Here is a 20221-nt window from a genome sequence, read left to right as displayed (position 1 = left end):
GGCGAAATGTTTAGTTGTCAATTTGCTCTTGTTCTCCTACATGATCGTATCAAAATAGTGTGGGTGGTCCCATAAACTTGTGGCCGCATTGTCTATTCTCGAATCGAACTTGCGATTTGCATTGAGAACCTACTCGGCATACATTATACTGGTGGCACGGCACGTAAGTAATTAGCGCGTATGTCGATATCGATATTCGCATCAGGCCCTTCATTACTGCTTCCGTCTGTTTTTATCCCAGTCGATAAAACTGTGGAGCTATTGTCACAGTATTTTTAATAAAGCAACGCTTCAGCTGGATCGGAGTTAATAAAGAAAACAGAGCGGTATTTCACTCTGCAGAGCAAACTGACCTGACCGACCGCCAGCCGAGTAATACGTCACGACTAGACAGCTGCCCCCTCCCCCGGTCCTAAAGCTCCCGCTTAACGCTAGAACGAGATGAACGAATAACAAATAATGGGGGAGCGATAGAGATCGCACGATCTCGTGAAACATGGCGCATAACGCCCCTTGATTTATGGTGCAGTGTGCCAAAGTTCGAACTTTATGTGTGCGTGATGCCACACGTACAATATTATATTTTATAAAATAAATTTTATTGGATTAAACTTGTTTTCAGTGTAAATATTCATAAATATTTAAAATAGTTTTACGCAATATTCGATAATGGATGGTCATCCCACATTTCGAATAAATTTAGTTTTATCGATATTTGACCCCACTCTAAACTACAGCTGTGCGAGACGCGAACGGCCTAAGTTGACCATGAGGTCAGAGCGTTAATTTCGGCTGTCACAGCCAAAGTTTGCCTAAATCACACTGCATATCTGGTCTTAGTTAACATTCACACTAAATGCGCTTTTCTTTATGAATTTTAAGATGAAGGTCATCACCTATTAGGTATTTAATAGCACCGCAAAAGTCAAGTTTCCGCGAACGACATCGAAATGTAAAAGGGTAGACACACTTTTCACAGATTTATGTAAATTCCTACAACAAACCGTCGATCGTGCTCCATTAAATATCTGTTTTAGGTAACTAATATTATTATATTTATATAGGTACCTATCATATATAGGTACCTAATATATTTTTAAAGAATATTTGCCATCTTTTTTATTCCCATTTCCCTCCAACTAGTCGGAAAAGACTGTGTTAGTTAACGATTTATGTTTGGTGGCCGCTGAAATTATAGGATACAATGAAACTTAATTTATGTGACTGAGGCTGCATATTAATTTGCCATTAAAGGTACACATTTAATGAAATTGGCTTCGATACTTGTTAAGAATAAAGAAACACACAAAACCACTACAAAATACCTCACTGTACACATCACAGTAGGCATGTATTACTATAGCGAGAATTCCCAACTACTAGACAACTATTTGATTGAAAATACCTACCTATCTATACTAGTACAGTAGTAGGTCGCTCGGTTGAATAGCGCGGTTTGGTTGCGTGAGGTCTGCGAAACGAAGGCCATAAAACGCATAGTGTCAAGCGGTGACTAATTCATCTTGTTATTTGAACGTACCAGTTGTGTTGATTGTCCTCGTAGATATGCCAATTTCTTTGCGGTATCTGTGCTATTATGTCTATATGGGCGATGACCTTTAAAAACAAGCCTAAGCATTAATGCATCGTTTATGATTATTTTTATTTTGACGACAGTCTATGAGGTAAAATGAAAATGTGGGTTTTTAAATATGTGCGGCACCATTGTCTGTATATTTTTTATCTACTTGTAAACATGCATACCTACATTTTTATGCATCTATGTTATTTTTTTTTAATATTTCACTATCTATTCTGTGAAAAATAAATGATAGTTACTAGAACGAGTAGATTGTATTCAAATGAGTTAATAATTGAAAGTTCCCCGGCATTGTAATTGAACGCCTGAGTGGCGCTGTGAGTGAAATATTAAACGTCATACGTGGCGACAGACGCGCCATAGACAATAGTTACACTTCTAGGATTCTAGATATAATAAATAATTAATTTATAAGTGCAGTGAATATTTATTGATTTATTTTAAATTCTCTATCTTTATGGTAGCTAGGTATCTGTACTTTAACCTACATGATAGTCGGTAGACGATTTCTGTATTATCTAAATAATATTTTATTTATTTTAATCTATTCTTGTGTGTTTTTGTTCCAGGTAAGGCAGTTTTACCTACTCTTCTTTGTTACGGTACGGTAAGGTATCGTCACCTTTCTGACCCATTTACTCATATAAGGTCTTCATGTCAGATTTGAGACATTTAAGAACTATATATCCTAGGCCTTAATTTAATGTCCAAAATACTGTAGGTTCTAGCTTAAAGTCATCATCTCTTGAAGGAGAGCTGAACTCTACAATGGGACATTCAAATTCGCAAAGTCAAATACAAAATTAATTAATACCTATTAAGTAGGTTTAGTATAGATACAAGCGCTTTTGAAGCGTCAGGTTATGTAATATATGGTGATAAGTAAAGTCGAAAACTTAAAATTAAAGTTACGATGGTTCCAAGCAGATGGTAATGTCACGTATATACCTATCGTGAGACATAAGCAAATATTAACTTATACCAACCATTATATAACATAGCCGTGATAGCTCAGTGGATATGACATCTGCCTGATCCGATCCGGGGCATGCAATTCAACTTTGAGTTACGAGTATATGCACTTTAAAAAAATAAATAGGAATTTCTCAAACGTTGAAGGAAGCACATCGGTGGGAAACCTGCATACCTGAAAATTTTTTTGATTCTTTGTGTGTGAAGTCTGCTGTCATTCTAAGAGGAGACTTGTGCTCAGCAGTGTGCCGAAAATGGGTTGGTAATGATGGTAGGTAACATCTTCGTTCTAAGTTATTGTCTAATAGGCTTTTAAATACCTAACAAACTAGCGTAAATAGCGCTTATATAAATTAGCAGTCAAACATGTAAAGTTACCGCGTCTACACAAGCCAGTTACCGCGGAGCATGATTAAAATTTAAATATGGAAAAGTCCTGCCTTCATTAAGTGGTTATTAGAGACGGGCAAACTCGGCAATTTGCTAAGTAAAATATATGTGTAGGTGGGCACAATACTGCCTGGGTAACGCCGTAAACATCTCCAGCTACGGTAGGTGGTCTTAACTCTCTCCGCTATTATTTATTAGCTACCCGAGAACAGTAGCTTACACCTATCCGAACGGAGCATCTGTCGGGATACACGCTGGAAGGAGATATTTTAATAACAATATTTGAAAATATAAGAATTAGGTTGTATACCAGCTGGCCTATTCACTATTTTGGTCTTTTTATCTACCTACTTATTAATAGAAATAATATTATAATAATAAAACTGAATAATATAACAAATAAAAAAATATAGCTGATACATTTAATATTAATAAAATTGAAATTAGTTTGAAGGTATTAAAAGTATTTTGATTAGTTGGTATATCTGGCTGGGACGTCACCCGTGTTTCAGCTGTAAATCAGCGCTGGTCATTGCCTTTTTGCTATGAACGGCTAATGCTGAGCTGTAAACCCTTTCTGTTTGGTGTCACAGACAGTCATATAATATCTAAGATATGATGAAGGTACCTACTGTTTGTGACATTAAAAAAATAAATAAACTTATTTTCTTTCTTTCTTATTTTAAATTAATAAAATTGACAAACATAATTATGTCAATTGATTTATTTTATAATGTTGATAATAAAGACCAAAATAGAGAATATGTTAGCAGGTTATATAGAGGTTGAATATTCAGAAAAAGGAGGAAAATTATTTAAGTTCTTATTTGCAGTAGGTAATTTTGAATTTTAATCACACTTAAGTAATCATCCACGATTCGCATTAGGTAATTTGTCTAAACAAAATTGCCATTTTATTTTGTGTTTAAAAAATTAAATTTTGTAAGTACATATTTATGAACCCAGTTTAATTTTCGAAGTTTTTTCGAAGTTAAAAGAATTTTAACAGTCGAATCCAACTCGGATGGGCTGCATTCGGGAAGCTTCGCGACATCTTTTCGTCCGAAATTCCTCAGTGCCTGAAGACGAAAGTCTTCGAACAGTGCGTGTTGCCAGTGATGACCTATGGTTCCGAGACTTGGTCGCTAACTATGGGCCTCATAAGAAGGCTCTAGAGTAACACAGCGGGCGATGGAACGAGCTATGTTAGGAGTATCTCTGCGTGATCGAATCAGAAATGAAGAGATCCGCAGAAGAACCAAAGTCACCGACATAGCTCAACGAGTTGCGAAGCTGAAGTGGCAATGGGCGGGGCACATAGTTCGAAGAGCCGATGGACGTTGCCGTCCCAAAGTGCTGGAATGGCGACCCCGCACTAGTAAGCGCAGTGTTGGCCGACCCCCCACCAGGTGGACTGACGACATCAAGCGAGTCGCAGGGATTCGCTGGATGCAGGCGGCTCAGTATCGTGATGTTTGGAAGTCCCTACAAAAGGCCTATGTCCTGCAGTGGACGTCCATCGGCTGATATGATGATGATGATGATGAGGTAGGTCTGTATAAGCCGAATACAAAATTGTGTACAACTTTCATCTCCCTACAAGGGAACACGCTTATCAAATATCATTATTTATATATAATTCACATAGAATGCGTCACTAATTTGTACTCTCTCCTTTCATAATTGCTTATAATTATAAGAAACTCGAGCAAAAAATTCGAGCAGCCTGTTAAAATTTTCGGCGTCAACCCGCTCAATTATGGCGATAAATTGAGTAAGATACGGTGTTATGAGGGTAGGCACTCTTCATTACGACAGACTAGTCTCCGACCGTGGTTTACTCCGTTTTGATATATTCTGTTTTTAACCAATATTTAATTTTATTCAACAAACTAATTTTTATTCATTATCTCATGAATGAAAAATATTTTTGTTGAATAAAATGAAATATCGTTTAAAAAAAAGAACAGAAAAAAAAACAAAAAAAATATCTATGAAGCTATTTTTTTTTAATTTTTAATTTCAATATTAATTAATATCATTTTGAGTTTAATTTTATCGCGGATAAGATAAAAATCAATGATTACCTATATACCATGTTTAAGAGCATTAAATGCTTTAAGACTGATAGGAAAGTAGATAGTTTGTTTATCATAATTATATTGATTTGCTTATATACGACTTTGATAGTGACAATACATTAAATTCTTATTAGTTTAATTTAGTAAGCTAACACATGACGGTTTTTTATACAATACCTAACGAATTAATTTTGTTCTTTCTTCTAGGCATTCGAGCACTGGAAATGTGTAAATAAATGCAGATCCACGTTTATATACCTAAGTTTGACACATTTATTAACTTAGCAGGTAGAAAAGAGCACTATAAAAGAGTTTTCGTTAATTTTTCGAATAATTATGTGGATAAATTGAGTAAGATACCATGTTCGGAGGGCAGGCATTGTTCATCATGACAAATAGTCAATGGTAGATAATACCACTATCGGGTGTCGGAGTCGAATTTAGCACTGTTTCCCGCCAATATCCCGCTGATAATAAACATGGCGGACCTTTAATACGTTATTACGTACAATTATCATTGGCGTTTATTTAAAATATGCCTTCATAAATTTTACGCCGAGCACCCCGCAAACTCTATAATTCAATGGAAAATCGACGAGTTTAAGTACGTGTCAATATGTAGCTACCAGTCATGATCACCATTAGCACTGTAGGGTTAAAATAATCTATCGTTTACATTTTAAGTCAAAAATAAAAATATCTTTAATTCTTTATTCAGTGAAAATTTATGTTCGTCTTGATAAAGTTGTTTTTTTTTCACTATGTATAAACATAAAAAAATAAACTTAGACTCAGTAGATACGTATCAATAGTGGGCTTAATTGATGAATAAAATTATTTTAAATTTTACGATTAGGTATGAATAAGACTGGTTGATTAGTGTCCTCTCTTGGAAAGAAGAACGACTGAACGGATAACCTGATCTAGTACCAAAAACAACTAACTCACTTTAAATTATATAACTTTTTTTTATTCTTTACAAGCTAGCCCTTGATAGCTATAACTAGCCATAATCTCACCTAGTAAGTGATGATGGGGATGATGACGATGAATCTAAGATGGAAGCGAGCTAATTTGTTAGAAGTAGGATGAAAATCCATACCCCTTTCTGGTTTAATTTACTATAATAGTAATAAGATAGAAATCTCGCATCCAAAACGGAAGAGCAGTTTTTGAGGACACAAAAATTGCTGATCTACATAATTAGGTTGTTATGTACCATAATTAGGTTGTTCCGTTTATCTTTAAGTGACTTTAACCTATTACCTAAACCGTTATTCCTGTACGTTTGCTGATAAATAAATTATATTTTCATTCTATTCAAAACGAGCACAAACATTCATCACACGGTTTTACATTTAAACTTCACGTCACAAATCAGCTATGCTAAAACCGATAAATCGTTATGTACTTATACCCAACATGTGTATCGCTGGTATGTATGGATGACCAAACAAAATGTCGCATAGAGTCGTGAACGCTGTAGATAGCCCACTCACATATAAACATTAGATATTATTATGACAGTGTCCCGTTAAACACCTATCTAATGTTAATTTGAATTGGTTTGGAATAAATTTAAAAGTTACAATTTTTAATACGAAACTTTATAAGCAAAAGTCTATGTGGAAGCGTAACATACCAATAGGATATTTAAAGCAATAAGACAAAATATTTTGAAATTACATATTTTTAAATAAGTACTGAACTTTTTATAAACATGACAATGTAGTTAAGACATGCAGCTATAGCCAGGATCCCAGATATATTTTTTGTTGCAAAGTTATAACTTAGTTATGTATATCTACCAAATGTCATGTGTAATTTAAGTAGGGTACAAGTGACTTGAAAAACACATGGTAGGCAGGTGAATGCCAATTCATTTATTTTATGTAAAAATGCAATGCATTCCTTAATTTAAAAAACACCATAGTATGGTTAGTATCTCTATTACCATAAAAACATCGGGAAAGTGAAAATATTATGTCATTTTTCACACAGTTTGTATTTTAACTATGTGGGTAGGACATTTAAATTTCATGTCACGGATCCGGTTTGTTAAATCGTTTGGATAAACATTGAATATGTTGCCCAAACTGTAGTGACAGTGGATCCGAGTTCTAAAAGTTAGTAAGGCAATCCACGGAGAATCGTGATCCTCGTGACTGGAGCCTTACTGACAAACTGGAGATGTTTTAACGAGGCCCCCAACACCGTTATATCAAGCGACTTCGAAAATAGTTCATAGTGCAAAGGTCGAGGGTTTAGTTTTTATTGACTGTCAAGAAAGGTCCTACCTACTAGTAGGTAATAGTATCTGCTTGGTTATGCTAAAAATATTATATACATACAAACTCTCTAAATCTATATTTTTACTATTTATTAAAGACAACTGTTTAAATTAGGTCAACAAAAAATTTACAGTAGGTCTAGGTACTGAATAAATGTCATTTTGGCATTTATGCAAATTTACGTGTAATCATAAAAAGCCATTTTCCTCATAAGGCCGGGTAAAGTAAAACGTATCAATCACTTATATTAGCCCGAAGAACCGTGGAACAACATAAAAACTTCCTAAACTTTCCTATACTGGCTCGTAAATCTCGCGTTTTTTAATAGATAAATAGGGCTTCGCACAAACGAGCAATATCGCATTATTTGGGCCTCCCTCAGGAAAGGCCCTTCTGATAAAGCCTCCTTGCCTCACACCCTTCATGTTAATGTACTACGCCAGACGGTGACAACCATTTTTTGGCCCACTTGGTTACATTATAGCGGCTATAAAGAGTATTTCAAATTATATTTTCCGTGTCCATTAAAACGAGATGTTGCAGTCTGCCGGCTATTTAAAAGTACCTTTTGTTGCTTGGAATTCGTCGTTTCATTTATTTGTACTCATTATACCGTTCTTATAAATAACAACGGTGAGCCCGTTGTTAATTTGTGCAATTTTTCTCAATGCAAATACAGGTAGCGGTGCTAATTCTAAAAAAAAGTAGTTTACAAAATATCTATTGTTCCACCGTCGCAGGTCTTCACTAACAAAAGTGGCTGACTGTACACGGTAATAAAATGTTCAAAACTTCGAAAAAATATTCCCTCATAAACAAAGCGGTTCGGATGCAAAGTTAGATAAAGAACATCGCACACACCTGAGCTAGAAAATTGCTTTTTTTTTCTAAGCGCCTCCAGTTTTTTACGCAACTTTCTCCGAGAATAAAAGAAGTTTCGAAGAAGAACTTTCTTATTTTTTGCCGCTGGGCGTAAATCATACGAACACTCGTGTGATATGACGGCTCGCAATGCGTTAAATTTAAGCATAAAACATATTTTGACATGTCCACAAATTGATGAATAGCCTTTGTTTTTGGAGAAAGTTTGTAGCTCCGTACAGTCACCTGCCTACTTTTAAATTAGTATGTATTATGCAGATCATGTGGCTTATCTCCCAGAGGAACGAGACTCGCTGTATTTACTTATGGAGAGCGCATAAAACAGCGGACCCTTATCAGAACTAGTTAAAAACTAATTACGGGGGTGACACCACCTTTCTATAAATCTCGCGGCTCCACCGAATTGCCTTGACAAAAGTTATTTTTAAGAAAAAACCCCTCGAGGCTGCTCCTCCTCGCCCCGCTCTCCCCGCACCGCAGCGCTTCCCCGCGGAATTTATCACGATTTATATTCATGGCATAACAACGTGAGCCAGTTTAGGACGGTACTGCCTAAATTACAAACTTCCAATAAAATTTGTTACTCGTTCCGTACTTACAACTGTTATTTAAACGTTGTTCTATTATTTGACAATGATGTAAGACAACCTCACACCTATGTAAGTATTAGTTAGACGTAGGACTAAGTCTTTCATCATCAGCCTGTAAGCGTCCACTGCTGGACATGGCATTTCCGAGAGCGCGCTACCACACATGATCCTCCGCTTTTTTCGTCCTAAGTCTTTGCAAGCTTCTAATAGTTCAATAGCTATAGATTGTAGGTAATCCTTGAGATGGTAGATAGTACTTAGCTACTTACAGTTGTAGGTACTTTGAGAAGAAGAAAAGGTAGGTAAATAATATGTTTAAACTAATCAAAACATCTAAGGTAAAAAAAATATCAAATAGTCCTAGCGTTCTGCTTACTTTGAGAAGAAGAATACTTAGGTAAATATGTTTAAAATTATCTAACCATCTAAGTCAAATAAACAAAGGTAATATTAAGGTAAACTAGACCTAAAACTACATAACTAGAGAAAAAAGTTATTCTAAAGACTAAAAAGTTATTCTAAAGAAGAGTCAAAGTTATTCTAATTTGTATCGAAGTGATATATCAAGCAAAGACGTTTATCGGGTAGCGTAAATCAGGTGGCATATGGTTGAGAATGTTTCGAACACTAACTCAACGGAACAACAAATCAACTGCGGTTTCGGCGGAAGCATTCACTGTCGCTACAACAACTGCTTAAGGGCCATAAATTAACGAACTGGGTTTGATTGGATCGCGAATAGGGTTTCAAGTTACTTGCGTAGTACACGAACTTTCAAAACTGTTTTAAAAGTTAAAGCTGAAGTCGACAAATAATTCTGCACAAAGTTTCGTAATATTTCAGTGTTTCTTTTATGAAGACATTGAAATTTAATAATTATTAAATCACATATTATTATAACTGAACAGAGCACATCCCTAGAGATGGTTTCAGTGAAGAGAACCGAGGGGTATTAATGCTTTAATAGTTCCGGGCTAGCGCGTTCTATTTCAAACTATCTAGATATAGATATACCAAAATCAGATAGCTTCTTTAGCTTTTGCTAATGGCGAAGCCGTGAGAAACTTAATCTTGAATTATGATTATATTTAGTTTTTATAGGTTGACTAGCGGACCCGGTCACTTCGCTTTGACTTATGTGCATCCTACCCCTATCCAATCCTATCTCTACCACCATCATCCATCCTCGTACTTCAAGGAATATTCTAAAAAAAATAGCTAAATCAGTTCATCCGTTCTCGAGATTTGCGCTAAGGAACACATTCAAGATTCATTTTTATGTTCTAGATATTTAAATTTTCTTATGGACAACTCTTTAGAAGATTAAAAGTATTTCCACTTAAAAGAAGGTGTATTACCTTCTTCTTGTTAATCCCATAGTACGTATACGTAAGGTAAGATGCCAAATACGAATGTTAAAAACATCACATTACCAATTTGGCTATTTTTCTTCAATACCTTTTAAGATTATACGAGTTGGCAAACCGTAGCTACTCTTTATTCAGGAGACATAAATAAGAGGGGAAATAAATCTGCAGTGGTATCTGGATACCGCTAGATTGTGACAAAGGGGTGTAGCCTTCAAGTCTCAGGCGGGGGCTCCACCATAATTGATGAGGCTCTTAGCACAGCAGGGCGGCGGCGGAATTATCATCCACGACACTCCGGTACAAGTTCTCATTAATTTGTGATTAGCTTGCAGTTAGTATGCTTTTCTTCTAATTGCGTAATCGGTTTTTCTCCTGAGACCGGATTAAACCTGTATGTGAACGGAGGGAGTGTTCGTTCTCGACCAATTAGACAATTTATAGAGCTTAATCAACTTCGTTTGTGTATAGCTTTGAAAAACTTTTCCCTACATTAGTCAAGAAGTTTTTTAGTTCAACTTCTTGAAATGGAACCTTGCATTGTAGAATACTAATGCATCTTGATAATGTGGTAGTCATCGCACTTTTTTGTTATACTCGTAAATGCTACTGGCTTATACATTCAATGGTACCAATGATACTATTAACTTGAAGTTACATGATATTCTGATAGTATGTTTTATAAATTGAACCCGTTTGTAGCTCCGTTCTTTGCTGACTATAATGTAGAGGGTAGGAGGTGATGTGGTACCACAGTTTTGGTGAATAAAACTTTTATTTCACAAAGTATTACAAATTCAACTCAATATTCATTTATTTCAAATAGGCTTAGTTTACAAGCTCTTTTGAAACGTCAGGTATTATAATAATATTATACTTAAGATAATGGTGTTAATAATTAGTCGAAAACTTAAAATGAAAGTTACGAGGGTTCCAAACGTGCCTTCCATATATAAGCAATCGAAAACGACATATAATAAATTCTATATAAGACATACAATGACAATAATGAATTCTTTGTTGAATCAGTTACTAGAGCAGAGTATTTCAAATATAGACGTTCTCTGAACCATGTAGAATGATTGAATGAAAATGAAGATGGTGTCGATGCCATATCGAATGATACACAATATGAATGGAAGAAAGCATAGAAATTGGGCCAAACAATATCAGTATAGCTAAAATAGCTTATTAACAATCAGATAATCGAATGAATGAAAACACCAATTTCCATTTTGTGTATACCTACGTATTTATTGCAGACGATATGATAAATGTATGGAGGTTTTCACTTAATCTTCAGTATGAGCGAACAGGCGCGAGACGGGGCTGTAATATCTAAAAACTCAATTCATCCCCCAATAAATATCTTAAGCATCGTTTACTGGGAATGAGGCAAAAACGTTATTCCCCTATACCTACTGTTTATTTAAAGGTGGATTTGTTGAAAATTTATTCTCGAATACGCATGATCGAGGGCGTTGTTGGGTGCGTGTCAAACGGAAGTCTAAAAGAGACATTATTTGTTAACAAGACTTTTTTGTAAAGTAAAGTAATTGTTAAATTGTTTTATTAGAATATTTTTTTCACAAAATTTCATAAATAAGAACTAAGTATTAATCAAGATATTATTAACTTATTCGTAAAATTTAGGTCTGCATAACTTTGGAGTCCTTTCTTTCTCAATCAGCCTATATATTGTTATTACAACCTCCTATTCGTTAACATTATTCCGTATTTTAACGAAGAGTTACATTAAGTAAAGAACCTTGGAATATTAAACATCTATTTATTTGTCTAGTTTTGATTCATACCTACTTGCATTAACTCATTATAATATGTGTGATAAGTAAGTAGCTATTTTAGAGTTGTAATCGTTGGAAACAATAAATACTATCCCTATAGTTGTATTATGACAATATAAAAGATTTACGATAGTTCCTGACATTGTCCTGATATCGTCCTAATTTATCTTAGGCAAAGTGGTCTCTAAGAAAATCTACGAATCAGATTACTTTGGTTAGAGGGGCTCCGTGGAAGCCAATTTGTCTGATTGCTACCGATGCTTACCTATGTATCTATCCCGGTTTTTCAATAAATTGTGACCCCATCGTAAGCGTCCCTTTCAATAAATATTTGCGCATGATTAATTCAATAAACTTACTGACTGCGTGCAATTCAATTTTTTTCAGTTAGTTTAGATAGTGCAATGGGTCGTGTTGGGGCGACATTTCAATTTCTTCTGCATCAATTCTTGGTAGGCTGTCTGAGTATGTACCATTGACATATCTTATCATCATGTATTTCTTTTTGTACAACTTTTCTAAGGTTTTTTAAGAAACAAATTCAAGCTTTGGGACAAATTATTATCTACGTGAGCTTTGGAAACTACAATCTCTATGGTAATAATTAAATAGTAAAAACACAGTTATTTTCATTAAATAGAAATATTGCCGCCCATAAATGATAATTTTGACTAAGAATTTACCTTAGAATTTATAGTGTTTTCATTTCCTTAGATTAGATATTTTTGTACTTGATTCATCAACAGAATATAGGTACTCGTAATGTCATCAGAGATTACCCTAAGCAGGATATGAATCGTCAAACAATCAAGTTACCTCATACCTATAGATATAGATCAAATTGTTAATTAGGTACTTGAAGTACTATCGTCGAATATACACGCCTCTTCCTCGTCCCGAATCTTAACGAGGGGAAAAAATCAAACGGTATATATTGGAAAGCAATACGAGCCTACGAGGTGATTGTATTAGATTGAGCAGCCTTGCTTGAGGTTGGGGACGATAAGGCTTGACTTGTTTTGATTTCACTTTATTTTCGTTTCGTTTGTTCAATAGAACTGGATATTGGCATTTGTTTGTTGTTGAGGGTGCTTTTTAAGAAGAGATGTGCTATGTATGTGATTGTTCTGTAATACCTTAGTTTTAGTTGGATAGTTCAACAAGTAAGTTTAGGATTTGTAAACTGAAGTTTACAGCTAATAATGTAAGAAGAATTCGAATAATGGCCAACATAATTATACATAGACAAGAGGCTATTGCAGCAGTTAATGTCCATCGGCTGATTGATAATGATGATGATGCATTGATAAATATCAGTCATGCCAACTATACTTTATTGATCTCCAATTAAGCTCTTATCAAAAGAAACATTTATTAATTTGATAAAATTTCGGAATTATGCAGTTATTCGAGATTTCATTAATTTAAAAATTATAAAAATTGTGATAACTTTCCGAGATGCAAGTAGAATAATATTTACTTATAGTTACAAAGCTAAATTAAATTTTAAACACAGTCATGAAGGTCAGTTTCTATTTTGTATAAGATTAATAAATTAATTAATAGAAATAATATACATAATACTAATTTTACTTAGTTATTATTTTCATTAAGATTGCTATAATATACCTAACTGAAACGTCGGTACTTAAGCATTCCGTGTTTGAGGATCGCGTGCGGTCGAAGATAGAAATGCATTACAATTTAGCTCAGCCCTTACTCTATCTCTATAGGAATCATCAATAAATTATTGCCTTTGCTTCATAATTGACACTTCCTAGTTCCTGTGATTCAATTCGATTTTAATTGTACCATGAATCATTTGTATATAAGTTAGAAACACCTACTGAAGAAGATTTTACAAGACTAGCTACCCTTACCTATCTGTAACTGTAGGTACTGTGGTATCATGGTTAGACTATTTCTTCTCCTAAAGTTTATTATTTTATATTTAGCATGTAACAACAACTAGTATCAGTTATAGTAAATAGTAACGTTTATCTTAATGTTACCTTCTTGTCTCACATTCTAAATAACTGATTGCTGCAATGTCGTCTTCCTTTTAACTTTGCAAATTATTCCAAGTTTCTGTAGATGTTTCTTTCTACTCTGGTAATGTGTTTGACTATTCAAGAATCCTCTTCTTTTTTCTTTCTTTCTTCAGAGTATGGTAGTTATGCTATCTAGAAATAAAGTCAATAAATAAAACAATTTGTTGTAAATGTTTTAAGAAAACGTATTCCTGGTGCAATACGATTTTAGAAGGGAGCGCAAATGACCAGTAAGAAGACCACAAAAGAGATGGAAGGACAATATCATCAATATGCCGGGCTATAACTAGATTTTGGAGTTAGAGACCTACACCAATAGAGTGGCTAAATGGCTAATGAAGAAGGAGATTTTTTTTATACAAATCTCAAAAATATAAATAGGTTTTGTCGAAAGCGCCGTGAATACGCCCAAGTGTCGGTTAAATCCTCAGATCGAGATAAGCCGTCACATTCAAGATATTTAAATCGATTTCGCCAATTTTCCGACAGAGGGCGCTACCGGGGCCCGACTCAATTTATCCGGTGTCGCGGCGGGGCGGTGGGACCGTCTATTGTTCACTAAATGAACTACGCCAACCTACGGCGTTTACAATGTTAACTACATCAGGAAATTCAAATACGATAACACTAATTTAAATACCTCAACGTTTGGGCGCGAGCTTATTAACTGTTTAGTTATTTATTTTTTGTCAATATTCGACTTTATTTTTAGACCTGTCGTGCTGTATGGATCAGAATTGGGCGGTGAAGGGGACGAATGGTAAACGAATGCATGTGAACGAAATGCGTATGTTGAGATGGATGTGTGGTGTGACAAGAATAGATAAAATAAGGAATGAGTATATAAGAGGAAGTCTGAAGGTGGCGCCAGTGACAGAAAAATTGAGGAGTAGAAGGTTAGCTTGGTATGGACATGTAATGCGTAGGGAGGAAAGTCATATTACTAGAAAAATTTTGAAAGTGGAAGGACATAAGAGGATTGGAAGGCCAAAGAAGAGATGATTGGATTGCGTGAAAGAGGACATGATTGTGTGTAAAAGGAGTGGATGATGAATTAACAAGTAATAGAGACAAATGGAAAATATTGACATATTTTTCCGACCCCACTTAGGATAAGGGTAAGGAGATGATGATGATTCGACTTTCGTTTTTCATAACACTTATATCGACATAGCGTAGTTATGCTAAAATGCTTTTACAGTAAAGCTGCATCATATTGATGCTCATATAAAGCCTAACTATTTTACCAAATAAAAATTGTTGTAGGTATATCTTTTACTTATGTATTTTCAATGTGTTACATAAATATGTAAAATCTCATGTCAACATATAAAAAATATTTTTAATTTTGTATGGTTAGATTGTCTTTTAGTGTAAGAAACAATATTAAGTATTTACAACGTAAACAATATTATTTCAGCATTAGTAGGTATTATGTGTATATCCTTGTCTGCTGTACTAAATACCTACAAAGTTAAGAGACGTCCCATCAATCTGATGGAACCCTTTAAATTTTGTTTCATTAAGGAGTTTCGCTTATTTCTCCCGACCGGAACCTATTTGTTGGGTCGCTATTTAAAACATTCGCCCCGTCTGTTTACATAGATCAGATACGTTCAACAAAGGCTTTTGTAATTAAGAAAGATATTTTAAGTCGGCGGCAGCTTGGCTTTATTCGCGAAATGAATTTACTGGATTAAGTGCGTTTCAACTTTTGTTAAATGGTGTTTTGTTTCTTTATTGCTAAACAGGATCTAACCTAATAAAGTCCCGCTGTAGTGAGAAATTAAATTTTCGAATATATTTACGCGCGAAGCGAAAATTATCCTAATAAATTTCACGTTTTGCGTTGAACAATGGACAATTATTGGATATACCCTATTGGGCCAATATCCAAAGGATAGGTAAAACACGCAAGGCTGTATTTCGAACTGCTCCTAAATATAAATTTCCAAGCTCCGACCCCAATTTAGGAGTGCATTATTTTCGCTTTCGCAGACATCCGATACAATTAAAATCTTCTTTAATTAAGGGACGACTATGAATCATTCGCACGTGGCGCACTGAGTTTTCCGCTTGTATACGCTATCGCCTTAACTCATAAAGGTTCGGGCTCAAGGTTGCTGAAACAAAAATAGCTCATATTATTAATGTCGCTCGGTTCATATTTATGTAGCAAAGCGCCATGTTTAAGGCCAAGCTTCTGTTGTTTTCTGGTATCTCTTTTCACTTTGTCGCAGTATCTGCCATATTTACTCGTACGTGAGGGATGCTAGCAATAAATAGGTGGGCGCAAACATATTTGACGTTTACAAATACCTCCCAAATTGGTTTCCTTGCTGTAACTGGCCGTTATTATGAGTTCAGTGGATGTACTTTGTTGTTAACGCTTTTTCGAATTAGCATCTTGCAGTTGAACCTTATTATGAAGCAAATATTTAATTAAAGGGAGCGATGCTAGACATGCTATTAAAATGCAACTGAAGAATTTTAATGGCGTTCCTTAAATAGAAATGCTTTTAATTCCGTTTGAATACAAAAGGGTTAATGTGACGACTAACTATATAAAACAAATCGAAAGATAATTATATCTACCTTTATTATTATCTTTCTAACCTATATTTACTATTTACTTAGGCGAATTTCTAGATATACCTATCTACGTTTTTTGTTAAACGAGTAGATAAGAATTTTAATACCCTTACTATAAAATGTAGGACATTTATTTAAATTGATTTTTCATAATTACCTACTTGACAAGTTACTATCTCGAAGTTATAACATTTTTAAAACTTGTGTATTTCATTTAATTAATCAATTTATTTATTAATATTTTCATTTAAAAATACCACACAAATGCTTCGAGTGGACGAGTAAATTCCGTGTAAAAATAACAAGGATTCGCAAATAGAAGAGTTAGTGTCCGCAGATCGGTCGAAAAATACATCATCCGAACGAGGCGCGAGCCGTTGGTCGGGCGATCCGTCGGGACTTGTAATTCAAGTGACAAATATCGGAGGCCACAATTCATATTTGTGCTATCTGTGCCTCTGCCTCGACGGCCTCGCCATCTGTGCCGCGGGGACGCTATTGGTTCTACATCAAGCGGGTATGATCTATTTTTGTAGGAAATAAAACATTGTTTTTTACTCCTCCGGGAAATGTTTTATAAGTATTTTTAGGGTCGACACGTGATGTTGTTTCGGGGGGTGTTTACGGTGAAACTAAAAATTACATGTGATGTGCCTTGTGAGAATACTATTGGAATAAATAGAGGTGATCCCATTTTTTTTGTAATGTGATTTTTGAGGGGATTTGATAAACTAAGGGCACCATAATATAGCTTGGTATTTATGTACCTAAGCTGTGAAATATGTAAAGCTTCCATTTTTTCTTCATTAGATTTGTTTTGTTTTGATTTATTCGATGTTCGACTCTTTCTTTGATAATATATAAAGTATGTACCTATACTAGAGCCTTTTTTGATGAGTAATGTTTACCAACAAAGAAATTAGAAATGAAGGTAGAAAACGCATGTCATTTCATAACTTATTTATTTTAAATTATGTATTGTTTGTTTATAAAATGTTATATAAAATATATTAACCATATCTAATTGTTCTAAGCTTATTAATCACATCTATTTTAATTAATTTAAGAACAAGTTAATTATAATTATTATTAGGTGTGAAATGACTAGTGATTTATACCCTCATTTTTAATTTGTTTGTTGGTAAACGACGCTTACTAAGAAAGGCTGTAGGTAGTATACGTACTAAACAGATTGGAATGGAATAAGGTATTTTTTCAAGTCTCCTGTCATACCTACATAAATTTCACATAAAGTAACGGCTCAGAGAGAAAATATTTTGTAACGAACGCGGCAACGAATGCAATAGGATGAAAGGAACGATACAACGGAACGAACAAAAAGAAAATCGGAATACACGATTGCGGAAAATTAATAAATAATATGGTGATAATAATAAAGATAATTTAAAATTCGAACATAAAAACAGTAACGTCAGAATATAGTGCGTCGCGATGCGCAGGGCATACATTATCGAGATCGAAAATTTCACGTGCCCATATAATTTTAAGCTCGTAAAGCCCGGACAATAATTCACCGGGAGCATTTGCGGAAAATGCATTTTATTGTTAAAACGTGAATTTTATTTATCGTCGACAGTAGTGGGTGTAGTGGGGAGGGGGTTGATTTGCAGTAGCGGCGCATCGAACCCACCCTTTGGCACGGATTATTTATACTAAAGGTAATTTCCCCGGTTCATTATTGGGAAATGCAACATTTGTGCATTTCACTGGACTGTCATTTGCAGTTCATTAAAAAATTCGAACGCACCGAAGTACGAATACAAGTAGATATCGGGTTTTATCTGGAGAGATTTACTGATACCGCAGCGGCCATTGAAAAGGCCAATCGGAATCTCTTCATTTCATTAAAATTGCCCCATAAAAGTTCAGTTGTAACTCACTTGATGCGATCTTGGAATAAAAAGTCGGCTTTATTACTGAGTCCTACAAATCAAATTACACGGCCAATTTAAAACGTTCAGTTAGCAGTGAATATCTCTCGCAGGTTGTGAGTTACGCCACTTCGCGCGGTTTCCTAGCACGTGTAGAGGCGGGCAGACGAAATGATATTAATCGCAAGGCGCTCGTATCAAGGTATAGTGAATTGAAAATGCCCATAAATTGTAAGGTTGCTCATATGGTGCATAGTAGGTATCTACTATTACGTAGTATTCTTGCAGCCCTGTTTGTAAGACGAATGCCTATGTGAATTGAAGTAAATTTACTTCAATTCACACAGGCATAGTTTTTCAAGACATTCAAATTAACATTGCTATTCATAATATTTTGCAAATAGTTAAAGAGAGAAGATAACGTAAATATCAGCAAATTTATCTTAATAATAATTAACAAATAATATTAATAATTTTTTTTCTACATAATCGTATTGTACCCAGGTTAAGGTCAAATTATTTTTTTAAGTTCCACCGTCAAAAAATTAGGCGTTGCGTTAATAGAATGTAATCAGTCTCATATCTATATACGTATAGAAGTATCCCTTCTACTTTAGTCTCATCGGATATGGTAGCAGTTAGACGTTAAATGGAAAAAATAAAATAAATCCAAACATTGAAGCAAACAGAAGCAACATTTCAAAGCAAAGTTAGCGTTAGGTAGCGCATTTCCAAACTCAATAAAAGTCGTTAAAGCTTTCTTTCTTCATCTGACTATTTACTGCGAAAGAAAAGGGAACAAAAGAGCTCTTTTAAAAGCTATTTAGTTGCAATCCCTAGATAGCGTCTACCGCAGCTTCGTTTTTTTCCCGCTGAAAAGCCAATTTGGAATGAATCACAGTAACTGTGGCGAGCATCTGTGCTAATTTACCTACGGGCGGACAGTCTAATGCGACTCGTTGGCTCGTAAATATCGAATCGCGACCGAGCGCCGAATATCGAAAGCCGGCATTAGTCGGATACAGCTAATACACACGGGGGCACGTGCGATAAATTATCGCATGTTCATTTGGGGGCCGATGTTTAATCTGTCCAGCGGTCGATGTTGTTTTGAGTTTAGAGTTCATTCGTTGCTTTACCTATAATTAACTAAAATTACCAAATAATTATATATACCTACTTCACTTTTGAATTTAACTGCTGCATCCTATATCCAGTCCTCTTGAATGAACTTCCAAACACATTGTCTAGAGCCTGCAATCTGGTCTACCTAGTAGGTCGACCAACACTGCGCTATCCGGTGCGGGTCGCCATTCCAGCACCTTGGATTAATTATCTAATTTGCGGAAATTCATGACAATTAATAGAGACAATTGAATTTTGACATATTTCTGAAGATAAGTATGTATTTTAGTGTGAAATTGGAATAGGTTGGTGCGGTGGTGGCTTTGAAACTGTTTTGTCGGAATTTTGTGGTGTTGGCTCAAAGATTTGTCAAGTTGTTGAGGAAAACAGAAAAATGTATTTATTATTATATTATTGCAGCCTAACTGCTTATTTAAATAATGTGTTTAAGCATTTACCTAATATTGACAGCTTCAACTTTTAATAGCCCACTATTTCTAGGAGAAGATTCATTAATAGATTTCATATTATAATATGCAATCAACTAGGTCTTTGTGTGATTTTGTTAGCATCAAAAATCGAA

General features: G+C 34.8%; 1 protein-coding gene and 1 long non-coding RNA gene across 6 annotated transcripts in view; one reads left to right on the top strand and one right to left on the bottom strand.

Annotated features, from left to right (window-relative positions):
- The window catches only part of LOC112057782 (homeotic protein ultrabithorax), a 189988-nt gene that overhangs the window by 50268 nt on the left and 119499 nt on the right, over positions 1-20221 (top strand). The window lies entirely within an intron of this gene.
- The window catches only part of LOC112057783 (uncharacterized), a 90772-nt gene that overhangs the window by 42037 nt on the left and 28514 nt on the right, over positions 1-20221 (bottom strand). For 3 of the 5 annotated variants that reach the window (XR_008251108.1, XR_008251106.1, XR_008251110.1), the window contains one exon: positions 13991-14161. The exons of the other annotated variants lie outside the window; for them this stretch is intronic. This is a non-coding gene — a long non-coding RNA (uncharacterized LOC112057783). The remainder of the gene's footprint in view (positions 1-13990; positions 14162-20221) is intronic. 5 annotated transcript variants of the gene reach the window in all.

This window comes from Bicyclus anynana, chromosome 10, assembly GCF_947172395.1.
Source record: "Bicyclus anynana chromosome 10, ilBicAnyn1.1, whole genome shotgun sequence".
In the NCBI taxonomy this organism is placed as follows: domain Eukaryota; kingdom Metazoa; phylum Arthropoda; class Insecta; order Lepidoptera; family Nymphalidae; genus Bicyclus; species Bicyclus anynana.
Note: the sequence above shows the minus strand (reverse complement) of the source record. Positions and strands in the feature narration are given on the sequence as shown.